The sequence below is a fragment of the Meriones unguiculatus genome, chromosome 3 (genome assembly GCF_030254825.1).
Source record: "Meriones unguiculatus strain TT.TT164.6M chromosome 3, Bangor_MerUng_6.1, whole genome shotgun sequence".
NCBI lineage: Eukaryota > Metazoa > Chordata > Mammalia > Rodentia > Muridae > Meriones > Meriones unguiculatus.
The window spans coordinates 121,612,808-121,626,966 of NC_083351.1; the positions used below are offsets into that span (position 1 = coordinate 121,612,808).

Below are 14,159 nucleotides of genomic sequence, written 5' to 3' on the forward strand. Positions count from 1 at the left end.
GTTGGGTGGACCAGCTCACAGCCAAGGATCCAGGCTGGGTGGTAGCTGGTTGGTCAGCCTGCCAGCTCTCCTGTGTCCTCACCAACAGAGCAGACTCTTCTAGACTGCCCAGGTGAGGGGCCACCCGCCCCATGCCTAGGCCATGAGGGCCAGCTCTTCCATACCCACACTACTGGTGCTAGTTCTCCCTCTGCTCAGTGGAGTGGAGGGGCCAACTCTGTTGCACAACACTATTGGGGGCCACTTTCTCATGCTGCCCTGGTGAGGGGCAGGGACAGCTCTCCTGTACTCATGCCATGGGGCCAGCTCTACCACACCCTGTGCTGCCAAGTGAGGTGTGAGGACAGTTCTGAGTGTGGTGGCCAGAAAAGGTGTGGGTCAGCTCAGCATAGTGCTCAGACATCAATATGGCCTTAGGTATCAGTCCAGACCAGGGGTATATGAAAGGCCTTTGGTAGCAACATGGGCCAGAGACATCAGCACAGATCCTGGCTGCAGTAAGACGATAAACCAAGTCTAGCCCTTGGCGGCAGTATGCTCCTGGACATAACCATGACCTCAGGTGGTTGCACAGGCTCCTCATATCCATCTGCTCCTCACCTCTGTCTTGTCTCCATTTCTACTTTTCTCTACAGTGCATGAATCACTCGGCTTTGCTTTCCCTTCTCTCCACCGTGTACTCCATCTTTCCCGTCTTTCCATCATATATTTGTTCATTGTAGTGGCACCCACTGCAGGGCCATGGTAGGCATTAGGGTTTCAGTCTGCTCTCTTATATAACATAGGACTACCTGCCTAGGAGTGGCACCATCTATAGTGTTCTGGCCCCTTAGCAGTGGGGCTTTACCATAATCAAGAAAATGTCCCACAGATTTGCAAACAGGCAATCTTATGCAGCCGTTTCTCCAGTTGAGGTTCTTCTTTCCGGATAACTCTAGCTGTGTCAAGTTGTCAAAACCACAACACAACACAACACCAACCAGGAGAGAAGGTAATTTAAGATCACCCAGTTCAACCCTCACTAAAGCAGATATTTTCTCTCTGACAGTGCAGGCTGTAGTTTTGTGAATTATACATAAAGTTTCTACCTCTTCTTTCTTAGTTAGGCCCACTTAGTCATGGTTGCTACCTTTTTTGGTGAACTTCAATCAGCTGATGAGGGACTTATTGCATTTGCTAAATTTCTACGATGAAGAGAAAAGGTTAAGTTTGTTGGAGGGAGACCTGGCCAACAGCCTTGGCAGGTCATTAAGGTTAGTCACGTCAGTTGAACGTACCCCTGAAAGCACCTTTGGGGATTTCTTCATGTAAACCCACAACTCCTGTAACAGTCACCAGAACATCAGAAAACCTGACTTGGAGGAACAGTCTACAAAATACTTGATCAGTATGTCTCAAAACTGTCGTGGCCATCAAAACAAGGACATAAGAATTGCTAAGGGAAGTCTCAGCAGGCAGGGTTTGCAGTACGGCAACTTGAATGGGTTCTTGGAACTGAAAAAAAAGCCTAAGGTAGAAAATAAGGAAATATAAATAAGGTATGGACTGTGATTAGTAATGGTAAGATACAGATTTGTTCTTCAGTGAATGATATACATATATAAATTCATTTTTTTTTTTTTTTGCAATAAATGCCAAACCTATGTAAGAGTAGGAGGAATGGTGTAGACACTATAAGAGCACGCAGCAATATTCTTGTAGCTTCTCTGGAAGCATCTGAAGATAATAAAATAGTTTATTAATAATAAATTTGTTCATTTAAACCATTGACTTATACCAATCACATTCCAAGCCGATGGTACCCCCCCTTGATATTTCAGGTTGCCACCCTTGCATCCTTTTGACCAGGACTGTGTGAATTACTTAGGAACTCTTGAATAAAAACCTTGCTAACACCCTCAGAAACAAGGCCGAATGCCACTGAACATCCTGAGCACGTGCAGAGTACTGGGCATTTGACCTATAGGAGGCCTGCCCTACTGTCACTCTTTTTGTTGTCTTTAAGGGATGTGAGGGTTAGAAAAAAACATTATGCTTATTTATCTGAGGATCCAGTTGGCTGAAAAGCCTATAATCTTGAAAAAGAAATCGACTACTTAAGCTTGTGTGTGTGTTTAAGTAGTCACAGCAGAATTAGAATTACTTTGTAGTTTGAAGCCACTGATGCCAGTTCTCCTTTTCTGAGCCATCCCGTCCTGGTGACTTCTTTTATTAGTGTTCCTCTCTTATTCCTCACAGCCATTGCCATTACCTTAGTCCATCTAGGAATATACTATTTCACTTCATATTTTGAATATTTTAAAAAGCATATTTTCCTTATTGTTAGGCTCCTTCAGCTACAGACTCACTAACGTCAGTCTGATGTCTGAAACCATTATTTTCATCATGCTATCTTTTCACTCAGGGATTGTCAGGCTCTGCTCTGTGGTTCCAGGAAGACTCAAGCTCTAAAATTTCCTGAATGCTTTCTCTGTTTTCTCTTTGTTCTTCTACACAAACCAACTTCTCATGATTTTCCAACATAAACCTTTTCTCCTAATGAGTTCCATTCCTCAGTGTCCAACTAATGTACCACACTGATACAAAGTTCAACGTAATGTTAAAAACCATATTTGGAATAGGTTTTGTTCCCTAGTTTCTGTGCTTTCTCATTTCAAGCTTTGTCCATCTTTTGAAGAACGGCTCAGGCTTATCTGATTACTCCCTAGGGTCTGTAAAGAGCATTTACTTCTACTAATTCAGATGTCCAGTGTTTGTCCTACAATGCATTCAAATGAAAAAAAGAGTCTCCTTTGTTGTCTTAATTATGTTCCCTCATGTATCTTCTCATTTTGTTATTACCACACTGTCCCCACCACTACACCGACCCCTGGTCAAGCCTGCTCTTTGTATAGGCAAAGTCCTCTCCCCTTGCACTCCCTGGGTACAATGAAACAATTGCAGAATTTCAAAAGACATTTCTATGTAACAAGAAAGTACAAAAAAAAAAAAAACAAACACCAAGTTTCGAGAAGCCGCAAGCAACCCAATTTATATAATACAAGTAACATCCTATCTTCATGCATTAGTCAGGATTAGGTTCAGATGTGTTGGCTTCCAACTCAAAGAAGAGTATAAAAAGCTATGAATTTATTCATCCTTGTAAAAAAAAAAGACTATAGATCAACCAATAGGGGGTCCAAACACTGGTCTTTCTTCTATGTGACCCCTAACCAAGGGGCTAAAATCCCACTGGGTTAGAATAAGACAACTACCACAATTTTTGAGCTAAATTTGAAGCAAACGTTATTAAATAATGTCTAGGTCCATTGATACTGGTTGGGTCCTTACCTGAAACTCTTAGAGTATGGTGCTGAATTACATCGGTAAGGGACATAGAAAGGCAAGACTCACAAGGCTGCGCACTTCCCCCTTTTGCCCAATCAAAGGCAAACATACATCCTGTCATACTTCCTACCTAGATACCTCCTGCCTATGTTGGAAGAAGCACAGCCTGTAAAGTTGGGGCAACCAAACTTGTTTACAGAATTGGAAACACTTGACTTGGTGTCTTATATCTATAACAGCCCCCAGGATTCCAGGAAGTTCTCTGTCCTTGGGCAAGTGGAGATTATAGGTTAAAGACTTTTCTTTTCTTTTCTTTTCTTTTTTCTTTTCTTTTCTTTTCTTTTCTTTTCTTTTCTTTTCTTTTCTTTTCTTTTCTTTTCTTTTCTTTTCTTTTCTTTTCTCTTCTCTTCTCTTCTCTTCTCTTCTCTTCTCTTCTCTTTTCTCTTCTCTTCTCTTCTCTTCTCTTTTCTTTTCTTTCTTTAGAGACATTTTTATTTTATTGATCTCTTAAGCACAGTACTTTAAACTTAAACCATAACTTTAAGCTATCACAGGGCAAACCCCTCAAGGTCACTTCAGAATATAATATGGCTGCTCGTTGAGTTCCAACTGTCACACATACATTACAGGAATGAAGAAGAGAAAGGGCCAAAGGGCCTTAGTGACTGTAGACTTTTCCTCAACAGCATTCACTTAGTTTCAAGGGTTGCCTGCCAGTGTTGTTGTAGGTAGAGTGTATTGCTGTGCTGAAAAAGTGAGACTGTCTTCTAGAAATGACAAGGAAGCTACACATATTGTTGATATAACAACAATATTGGTGCCTAAACAAGACTTGAACAGTGATGTTACCAAGAGACATGCTAATATGAAGGTGAAAAATCTCATGGTGCTATACCTGTAGACAAAGAACTATAAGCAACTAATGACTGCCAAGATAGGGAAAATTAGTCTTTGCCAAGGATGGGCACCCTATTTTATTGTTAATTTTATTTTTTGAAGCAGGTTTCTCTGTGTAGTCTTGGTTGTCTTGAACTCATTTTGTAGATTAAGCTGGCCTTGAACTCACAGAGATCTGCCTGCCTCTGCCTCCCAGAGTTCTAGGATTATAGGCATGTACCACTGCACCCTGCTCCTAGTTGGTTATTTAACATCAAGTGGTGAGCCCTGAAATCATATGGACACAAGCAATACTAAAGAGACTCAGCAGGTTGTACTTATGTGCTTATGTGCTCACATGGCAATAATAATCAAAGAAAAAGAAGCTGTGAATTTGAGAGGGAGTAATGGGGGATGAGGGGTGTCAGAAGAAGGGTACTGTTGTGGGGTTCACTTAAATCCAACCTAACTCAAACACTAGGTCAATGGAGATGACAATAATTTGTTGTAATCAAGCTACTATGATCAGTCAGGGCCACAGAACAGACTTGGGAGCTGAACTGCAGCTCTGAAGCGACGTTGTACAGCATATTTAAAGGATGAAACAGTAAAGCTAGCGGGAGCAAGGTGGACTGTAGTTTTGTCCAATCATATTTGTCCAGTTATATTTGACATATGCAAGAGAATTTCTATCAATCAGGATAGGAGTATGTTCCTGGGCCTGGGAACATGAGCTTAGTTTGACCCTGCCAGCAAGATGGAGAAGTTGTCCCTGAGATGGCTGGACTCAGACAACTGTTTCCCTACAACAGAAGCTATTCAGTTATTGGGAAGTCCCCAGCTTCCCTAGGGCCTGGGACCCTGAGCTTACTTTCTCCCTATGATTAAATGGCGTCTGAAAACAAAATCGTAGCTCGTGTTCTAAGTTTCTTTTGCTTGTTCCCAACAGATACATGAGCGGGAATAAAGGAAGGAAAGGGGGAAATGATGTAATTATTTTTAATTAATTAAAAAAAAGAAAAAGTGGGATTCTGTTTCACAAGTAGAGAGGGGAGAATGGGTGTTGACTGGGAATGCAACTAGCCATCTCTGCTACCACAAACCATGTCTGCAGAAGCCTTGCTCAGTAATATTTACAGCTCTAGAACACTGGTCCAAACTAACACACCCATTGCCTTTCTGTGTTTTAATTTTTTGACAGTAGCTATTTCACCTTAGAAACCATTACCTTGGCGGCTCCCTCCTTATACTGTGTGTTGTCTCAAAATAGGAAAGCCAAATGTGTTTTTTTTTTTTCCCTGCGATTGTCATAGCTGTTTTCAGTTATTGACATAATACTCATATAACACAATCCTGGTGACTTTTTGTGGGTTGATAAATCACTTTTTTTTTTTTTTTTGTTTTTGTGACAAGATACCAAGAAAAGCAACTCAAGGGAGGTAGGCCTTGTTTTGACTTAATGTTCCATGAGTGTTCAGTCCGCCCTAGCAGGAAAAGCATGGTTCCAGGAGAGGGCAGCAGCTGGTCACACAGGGTCCACAGTCAGGAAGAAGAGAGTAAAGGCCGCTGGTACTTACTAAGCTAGGTCTCTGTTTCACATGCAGTTGGGACCCCATCCCAACTATATTTAGGGTTGATCGCCCTACAGTGATAATATAGACAACCCTTTACAGACACACCCAGAGGCCTATTCCCATGGCGATTCTAAATCCTACCAAGTTAATAATCAAGATTTACTATTACAGTGGGACTTGCCACTCAGTTTATGGGACAGTGGAACTGTCCTCTAGCATGGCATATGGATATGTTCTCCACCAGCTCACCTTCCTAACTACTTTCGGCCATGCGGTGTATTGCGGGCAATGAGACATCAGCAAGTGTCATGCCAGAGTCTTGAGGAGAACTTGTGTACTGTAAGTTGCCTTACTAGGATGGTATCACTACTCTGATAGAAACCAGGGGTGACCAGGTGGAGAAACTGCATGGCTGAGAGCTGAAACAGTTCAGATAGTAGCCCTAGCTAGCTTCCAGGCTGTTAAATGAAGCTCTCTTGGACTTTGGCTTTAGCCATGTTAGCAGTCTTAAAGGAGCTACCGGAAGAAATGGACAGGAGAACCTCTCTGCTGAAGACTTGTAAGTAGGTGTTACACATTGCTGCTATTTTAAGACACTAAATGTTGAGGTGGTTTGTTATGCATGAAGAAATAATAGAGACATCTTGGATATTGATCAGAGAAGTTATGGTATGGATTAGTTTATGGGCTGGTTCTATGCCTGACTACAAGCTGTGGTTTGAAATACAGACAGCTGGCTTCTCTATTGCTGCTTCTGCACCTGTGAATTCAACCAACTACAGATAAAAATACACAGGAAAATATTGCAAAATAAATAAAGTATGAATGTTTACATACTTTTTCCTTGCCATTATGTCCTAGACATACAACAAAGCTATTTACATAGCATTTACATTTTTATATATTGTGAATAATCAGGAGATGATTTAAAGCATGTAGACATGTTGGATGACAACATTAAACCACTTTTTATGAATTTTGGGAAGTACTAGCACCCATAGCTGTGGGTACACAGGACCATTGTACTCAACAGTTGGCCTTTGTTTTTGGTCACTCATTCTTTTTTTTTTTTCCTTTGTAACAACTCTGTAATTTTACTTACAGCAATCAATGACACAGTTATTATATAGTTATTATATAGTTACTATATAGAATTCTTTTGGCCACAGTTTTTGAACAGACAGAGTAAACTGGCCTAATTCATAACAATTAAAGGTCAGGCCCAGGACTCAGATTCAGATTCTCTTTTCATTGGAGCAACAGTAGTACAGTAAGTTAGTACGTGGTGGTGCTTACACAAAGTCTCTTCATCAGAAAACAGATGCTGACATTCAACCGGAACTAAAGCCACCACAGGAGGGAGTTCACATCCAATGTCGTAAACCTGGTTTAAAGCTGACGAGGTCATGGACCTTAGTGAGGAAGCCACAGCTGTTGCTTTGTTAAGTAGACATCATGTGTCCATCAAATTGATTTCTAAACAATTATGTTAATCCCTTAGATGAGTACAGTTGTCGGGAGAAGTTTCCTTTTCAAGTGGGCAGTAGTAATTGCGGAGACCTATAACTGGGCAAAATGCTACGAATAAGTGACTGTTGAGTACTCAACCATAAACGAGGCATCCAAATCATCCTGTTCAAGGGCCAGGAAATATTGTGGTACAGAAGGGGAAAATAACGCAAAGAGCCAAAGGCTGGGGAATGTTGTAGAACACTGTCTTTTTGGCATAATGTGTCCTCTGCATTCTTGACTTCACAAGCCTGTCATGATCTCTACAGGACCCATACAAGATCAGGCCCTTAAATATCCTGTCATAGAGTTGGGAGAGGCTTTGAGACTCCATTCTTCCCTGGGGATCTATAGGCAGTTAACCATAGACAGGGGAGGAAGAGACCTTTCTTTTTTAGTGCTGTGGCCACTAGTTGGGTGCCCACGCTTCAGTGAACAGTCTCTACTGAATGTCTGTAAGCAACCCTGGTAAAATTCACAGGGTCGTCAAAGGACTTGAAAGCAGAAGGGGTACTAGTTGGAAAAGGAAAGGGGATTGGCAGAAGTAGGAGGGAGACGAGAGAGGGTAACTGGCACAAGGTGGTGGAGATGGTGGAATACCTTTTGTTCCAGAGAAAATTTCCCATAATCCCATACTCAACCAGAGGAGACCAGCAAAGCCTTTATCAGGACAGCTTCTTAGGCATCATTAATGGAGGTGTCAACCACTGGAGAATGGAGGAGTAGCCTATGGTAGAATGTCATGTAATTTGCACATCGGGATGCAGATTTCACATTTAACATTAATGTAAAGATGTATCCATGTTCCCTGTGAAAATAAGAAAAATTACAATATAATCACCGTATTAGAATGACTCATGCACAAGAAATGCACCATCTCAAGAATATTGATATATTTGTGGTATGTATTAAGCATATTTAAAAGGGGAGGGAATATGAAGGGCAGATGTCAAAATACGGCAAGAACCTTGAACCAAGGTAATCAAACATGCTGGTAATTGAGGGTGTGGTTCATTGAAATGTTTGTGCCTGAAGTTCAAGAAGAGCCCCAAGAATTCTCCTGGGGATGGATGGTTTGTGAACTATTTGCAATTTGAGGTGATCTGTGCATTTACATTTACTTGAGTATGAGAAACTTCCTGATCAGAAAGTCATTTTTTTATGTAAGATTTCAAGCTTGTCAAGAGTGGGGAAGCCACAGGATCCACGTTAAACTGAATAGAAAGCATGACAACTGGATGAAGCAATTCTCTCCGCCAACTTGAGGGCGAAATTCGATGTCACAACATGATTACCAAAAATATGAGAGGGCAAAGGTCAGGAATTTTCCTGATGTTTTCCTCATGGCATTCTATTCTATTTCTGTCTCATGTATCAGCTATCCCATGTTTTAGTGCCAAGTGGACTGTACTTGCTTCAAAGAAAAAAAAAACCACCTGACAATATTACACATTATAGTAACAGATATTTTCCATATCACCTCTAATTCCTGGTCAGAGCGTGATAAAAGATGGTGCATAAATTAAAACAAAACAAAACAAAACAAAAAACTATGAGTGCTAACTTTTTCTCATTAGCAAAGAGAGATCACACACACACACACACACACTTCAAACTTCCCTCAGCGTGTTTATTTATTGCTGCTTTTATGTATATCTGTTTAGGGCTGACCACTTGAGATTAGGTTACCTGGAGAAGACTGAGTCTCCTTCTTTTAGAACCCATTAATTGTCTATAGGTCTTCATCTAGGGGTGGGTTTATGCGAGATTTACCCCATAACCATTGGCATTTTTTTATGTCCTTTAAATGTTTAAAAGGTGTCTGTTTTATTGAACAAGAACATCAAGCTTGATGCCCTAAATTTTTATAGCTTGGACATAAAATGCATTGCAATACATTCTAATCTTTTCTCATTATTATGATTATTAAAAAATTTAAATTACATTCGTTATGTGTGTGTACACATTTGCAAGTATGCATGGAAATGTCACGGCATGTGTAGGTCAGTGGACAACTTGTGGAAGCTATTTCTCCTCCTCCACCATATGCATACTGGGGACTGAAGCTAGGCTGTCAGGCTCAGTAGCAGGCTTCTCCATTGTGTCATGATTTATGGCAATGTCTGTGATGTAGGACATAAATCTGTTCCTCCCAACACAATCTTGTTTGCATCTCATGCCGTCTGCTTCTTGCACTCTTACCCGTCCTCAAAATTCAGGGTCTTGTATTTTTTTCTCCCCTATGTTTATTGCTTCTAGATCAACTCCTGTTTTCTCTAGTTCTCTGTCTTAGCTTCTGAGGAGTGTTGTGTCTGTTACCCACAGCTGCATGGCTGAGCAGTAAATTAGCTCCTACAGAAGAAATATTGAACAAAGCTTTTTAAACTTACAAGGAAAAGGCCAATATCAAAGTTATATTGTCAAATGGTTCCATCCATTATAAACTAGATCATTTGTAGCAGTAGGTTATTTAAAAAAATCACACCTAGGCCAGATATTTTAAAGTTTGAACTAATTTCTTCATTCCTTGCAAATTCATAGTCTGTAGCACATTTAAAGCCAGGCACTAAAATGAATTCATGACAAGAATCACCATGTCCACGTGTACATCAGGACTTTAGCTTCTGCTTTCCCTCAATCTTATTTACGCAACATCAGAATAACGTCTGCATTTTAAAAGTGAGACAATTGCTGTGTGTTAGTGGTGCATATATATGATCCCGGATCTTGGTATGCAGAAGCAGGAGAATCAAGAATTCAAGGTCATTTTTGGCTCCATTACGACTTGAAGACCAGCCTGGGCGACATGAAATTCTGTGTCAATAAACAAACACAAACAAAAAAACAAATGAGAAAACGGAAGGTTGAATGTGTCGACGGACAGCTTTCAGGTCTGTTTGTGAGGTTTCCACATGTGCTGTCTTTCCACAGTGGCCTCGCTACCCTGGAGACTGAATCCCAACCGACACCTCTTGTCAATAGCAATACGACTTAGGGTGACCGCAGGCCGAGGGACCCTGTGGGGCTCAGATGGAAGAGTGAACATTTTGAACTCAGGTCCTCAGGTTTGGCGGGGGCATTTCTACATGCTGAGCCTTCTCCCCGGCTCACAGACTTGTTTTTACTACATTGGACATGCTGTCTATACATTAACAACACTATATTGTCTGCATTCTTCGTGTCAGGCCAAGTCTTAGGCGGACGATAGGGGCTTCAGAAATGTTTCTGCTGTCACCATGCCTCAGAACATCTTCGGAGAAATGAAAACAGTATTGTAATGGATGGGGAGCTCTGCTCTTTCAAGAGAAGCCCTTGAAAGCCACATTTAACTATAGCTCCTAATTAAATTGAGTCATAAATTTAAATAAAAATACATACTTACTATCATCTGTAACATTGGCTAAAAAATCACAGATTTGTATAATAGAAGAAATGGAGCCAATTAATAGAGTCCTCCCAAGGAGAGCTAAGACCCAGAGGCAAAAATTTAATTTAATTTTTTGGTGTCCACTGAATTTTCTCTCACTTCTTGAATAGCTTTCTCTAAAACATCAACTGTATGTTAAGAAACGAAAATCTCAGTACTCACTGGACCACAGAAAGGTTTTTGAATTATGTGTCATGGCCTTTCTTCTTTTCTGCCTCTAGGGGGAAGTGTGTTTTCAACAATTCTGTGTCCAGAAGGTATTTTCTTACCCGTTAAGGCTGCACTGTGTATTCTTCAGTGTGACCTCAGGATTGGCTGGGCAAAAAGCTGAAGGACCTTTGAAAATCTGCAGGGATTCTCACATTCCAGGTTTCAGGCCATGGTTCTGAGGCAGGGGGATTGTGGGGAAAATACCCCAGGATTAAAACACACACACACACACACACACACACACACACACACACACACACACTAAACTACATTTCAAAGAATCGTGGTAGCTTCTCCATATGGTAGTCTTTCTGGGTGTTAGCCAAAAAACACTTGGAAACAAACTTTACTAGACAGAACCAGAAATGAAATAGCTCTCAGATACTGATGAAAACGTTTCTACATGCATGAAAACTCCATGAGTCACATTTAACGTCACATTTAACACTAACGTGTTTGGGCTTTCAGCTAGCTAATCTTATTCCTCCATCTTCTTTGGCAATTGAAGTTGATAAATGAATTCTGAATGTGAAAAACATGTCCCCTCCCCGGCTTCAGTGTTTTGTGGAGCTGAAAGGAACAGTAGTTAAAACCTCAATGCGAGGCTCTTTCTATGATCCCTTTTCCTTCTCGCTTTGCGATTTATGATTAAAATGTTACAGAAGTTACATACATCAAGAGGTTATTTTTCAGTTTTACTCTTCTGGAAAGCCTGAAAATATTGTCCACAAAAGATGGCGTGTGTGCGTGCATGTTAGTATGAGAGCATGTAGAGTGGTGGGCCAGTGTTGTATGTGAGTATGTGTGTGTCAGCGTGTGTGGCTGTGTGTGTGTATATGTGTGTCAGCGTGTGTGAACCTCCCAGGCTAGTCTTGGCTCACTCCGCAGCCCAGGCGGGCTTGATATCCTCCCAAGTAGCTGGGCTTTCAGGCTTGTGCCGCCAGGCCCAGCTACTAGTAGGATACAAAGAATATAACTTACAGCGGGAATCAGCTCGGTTACCACGCCTGTTTTACATAGCATTGTAAGTGACCTTTCCCAATAAAAAATGTCCTCAGGCGAGAAGGAGGTATTTAAATGTATAATGTACACAGTTTTTGGGCCACAGTTCTTCAGCTACCAAAGCAGAGATCTATTTACCGACCATGACGGCAGAACTACATGACAGTCATATGTCACCAGCCTCATCTGGTTGCCCAAAGTACTCCGATGGGAAGTAAACAAAACCCTCCTTACGCGCACAAACGCCCAAACCCAGAGGCCAGCGTTACTGTCCGTCTCGGGCTTGTTTGCGTAGGAAGAGCTGTCTTTTAAAATCCCAGCTTCTGTTGCTTTGCGATCTGCAAGGAAGTGTTGAACAGACGCACAGGCCGCAACTCTGTGGCCCACCTTCCCCTGTTTCTGGGCTGACCTAAGGCTTCTTCTTGTCTGTGCTCTTTAGCAACAGGCTGGAAGCTGAGCGCTCCTACCAAAGGCCACAGGGAGGCTATAGCTCGAGCCATCACGTAATCTCACTGCCCTGCTGTTGACCCGAGGGCGAGGCTGGGCAGCGCCAGAGATGCGAGAGGCACTCCGCACCGGTGCCTCTGAAATCCCAGACTCTCCCAGAGAGCACACCCCATCCACACACTGCAGAATCACACCGCTGTTGGCTGCTGTTCCCCAGACGCAGGGCATACCGGGCGGTAACAGGAAACCTCCGTCCTTCGTGTCTCCTGGCAACCGGCTGAAGTCCACTAAGACCCTTGGAATCCAGGATTTAGCTGTTGTCTTTTTTTTTTTTTTTCTGAAATAACTACGAGCCTATAAACAAATGTTTGCTCTCTCAAGAGTTCAGGAAGGATTTCATTGCTGTGGAGCGCTAAAATGTCAGCTTCCAACGTGCGTGGCTAACTCTTCAGAATTAAACCTTATGCAGATGCCTCCACTAGGACCGGTTAGCAGCTCTAATTAAATGATCAACAGCTCACCCAGGGTTTAGAAGCTCTTACCTACAGCGAAGGTTTAGGGACCACTGTGCAGAACTGAGTGGTAAGCGGCTCTGAAGTCCTGATGCCGGTATGAAAAGTTACCCGAAATTGTGTTTTCACTGCTAGGAAAGGCGATGGAGAGATAGCTGTTAGCCGCGAGGAGGGCTCATGCCTAGGGCTGCCAGGTCCTTGGACACCTCAGTTTGCCATTTCATATTCTCAGATGGGAGCTAGAACGCTTTCGGGGTCTCGTAATTATTTAAGGGGGGTGGGGAGCCCAGAGCAGAGGGTGGAGAATCGCCTGCGCGTTTTTGCCGAAAGAGGGCGTAAGTTTAAGACCAACAGAAGTCGTGCACCCGCGGACGCCCAGCCAAATGAGAGCAGGAGAGAACGTTTCAAAAACATCTTCAATTAACTTTAAAACTTGCGGGACTCTAGTGTCAGAACCGCCCCGCGCAGCGCAGCCTGTTCCCACCCGCAAAGGTCTCTGCTGCGTGACCGCGGAAAGACGGTGCAGGTCCCCGCGGACCTGCGCAGCTGCGCGGTCCTGCGCCTTTGCGCGTCCAGCCGGGGACGTCCCCGCCAGCGCTTCCACTGCGTCTGCAGCGCTGTGCTGGCTGGGACCAGTGGGAAGACTGGGTCTCCCAGGCGGGACCTTCCTGGGCACCCCAGAACCTCGGGCATCCCGGGACACAAGCGCCCGGGGTTGGCACACTGCTCTTCGGTACTTAGGGATTCTCTGGGGAAGTTTTTTTTCTCTTCCTTTTTTTGGGGGGTGGTGGTGGGGAGGAGGCCGTCCGGACCTTTTAGGCACCGGAGTCAGCAACCAGAACCTTTCGCGGGCGCTTTTCAAGCTCCGCGACACTTCCCGGAGCGGAACCATTCCTCAACCCCTGGAAGCAACAAGTTTCGCTTTCCTGGTCCCGTGGACCCCCGCGGAGGGTCTGCGCCCTGGAGCCCCGGGACGCCGCGGCCGCGGGGACTCCAGCGGGTCCCAGTAGCCCGGAGGGAGGGGTCCACGCCGGGCGGGGAAGGACGGGGGCCGCTGCCGCCCAGGCCAGATGGGCACGCCAGGTCTGCAAATGACTCCTCCTGCACTGGAAGCTTGTTCCTTGTTCCCTGACCTTGTTCCGGGGACCAGAAATGTCAGGTGCTGGACAGGACTGTGTACACCCAGGCAGAACTTGGCCGGAGCAGGAAAAGAGGTGAGAACGAGTGAGATCTAAGGAGGTTCGCACCGAAGCCACCCGTCTGGAGAAGCACCCC

At 43.5% G+C, this 14,159-nt stretch overlaps 1 protein-coding gene across 1 annotated transcript in view; it reads left to right on the plus strand.

Annotated features, from left to right (window-relative positions):
- The first annotated feature begins 13,955 nt into the window (after positions 1–13,955).
- Positions 13,956–14,159, plus strand: part of Npr3 (natriuretic peptide receptor 3) — a 63,133-nt gene continuing 62,929 nt past the window's right edge. Inside the window, exon 1 of the mRNA XM_060380451.1 lies at positions 13,956–14,098. The gene's annotated coding sequence lies outside the window, so the exon portion shown is untranslated. The remainder of the gene's footprint in view (positions 14,099–14,159) is intronic.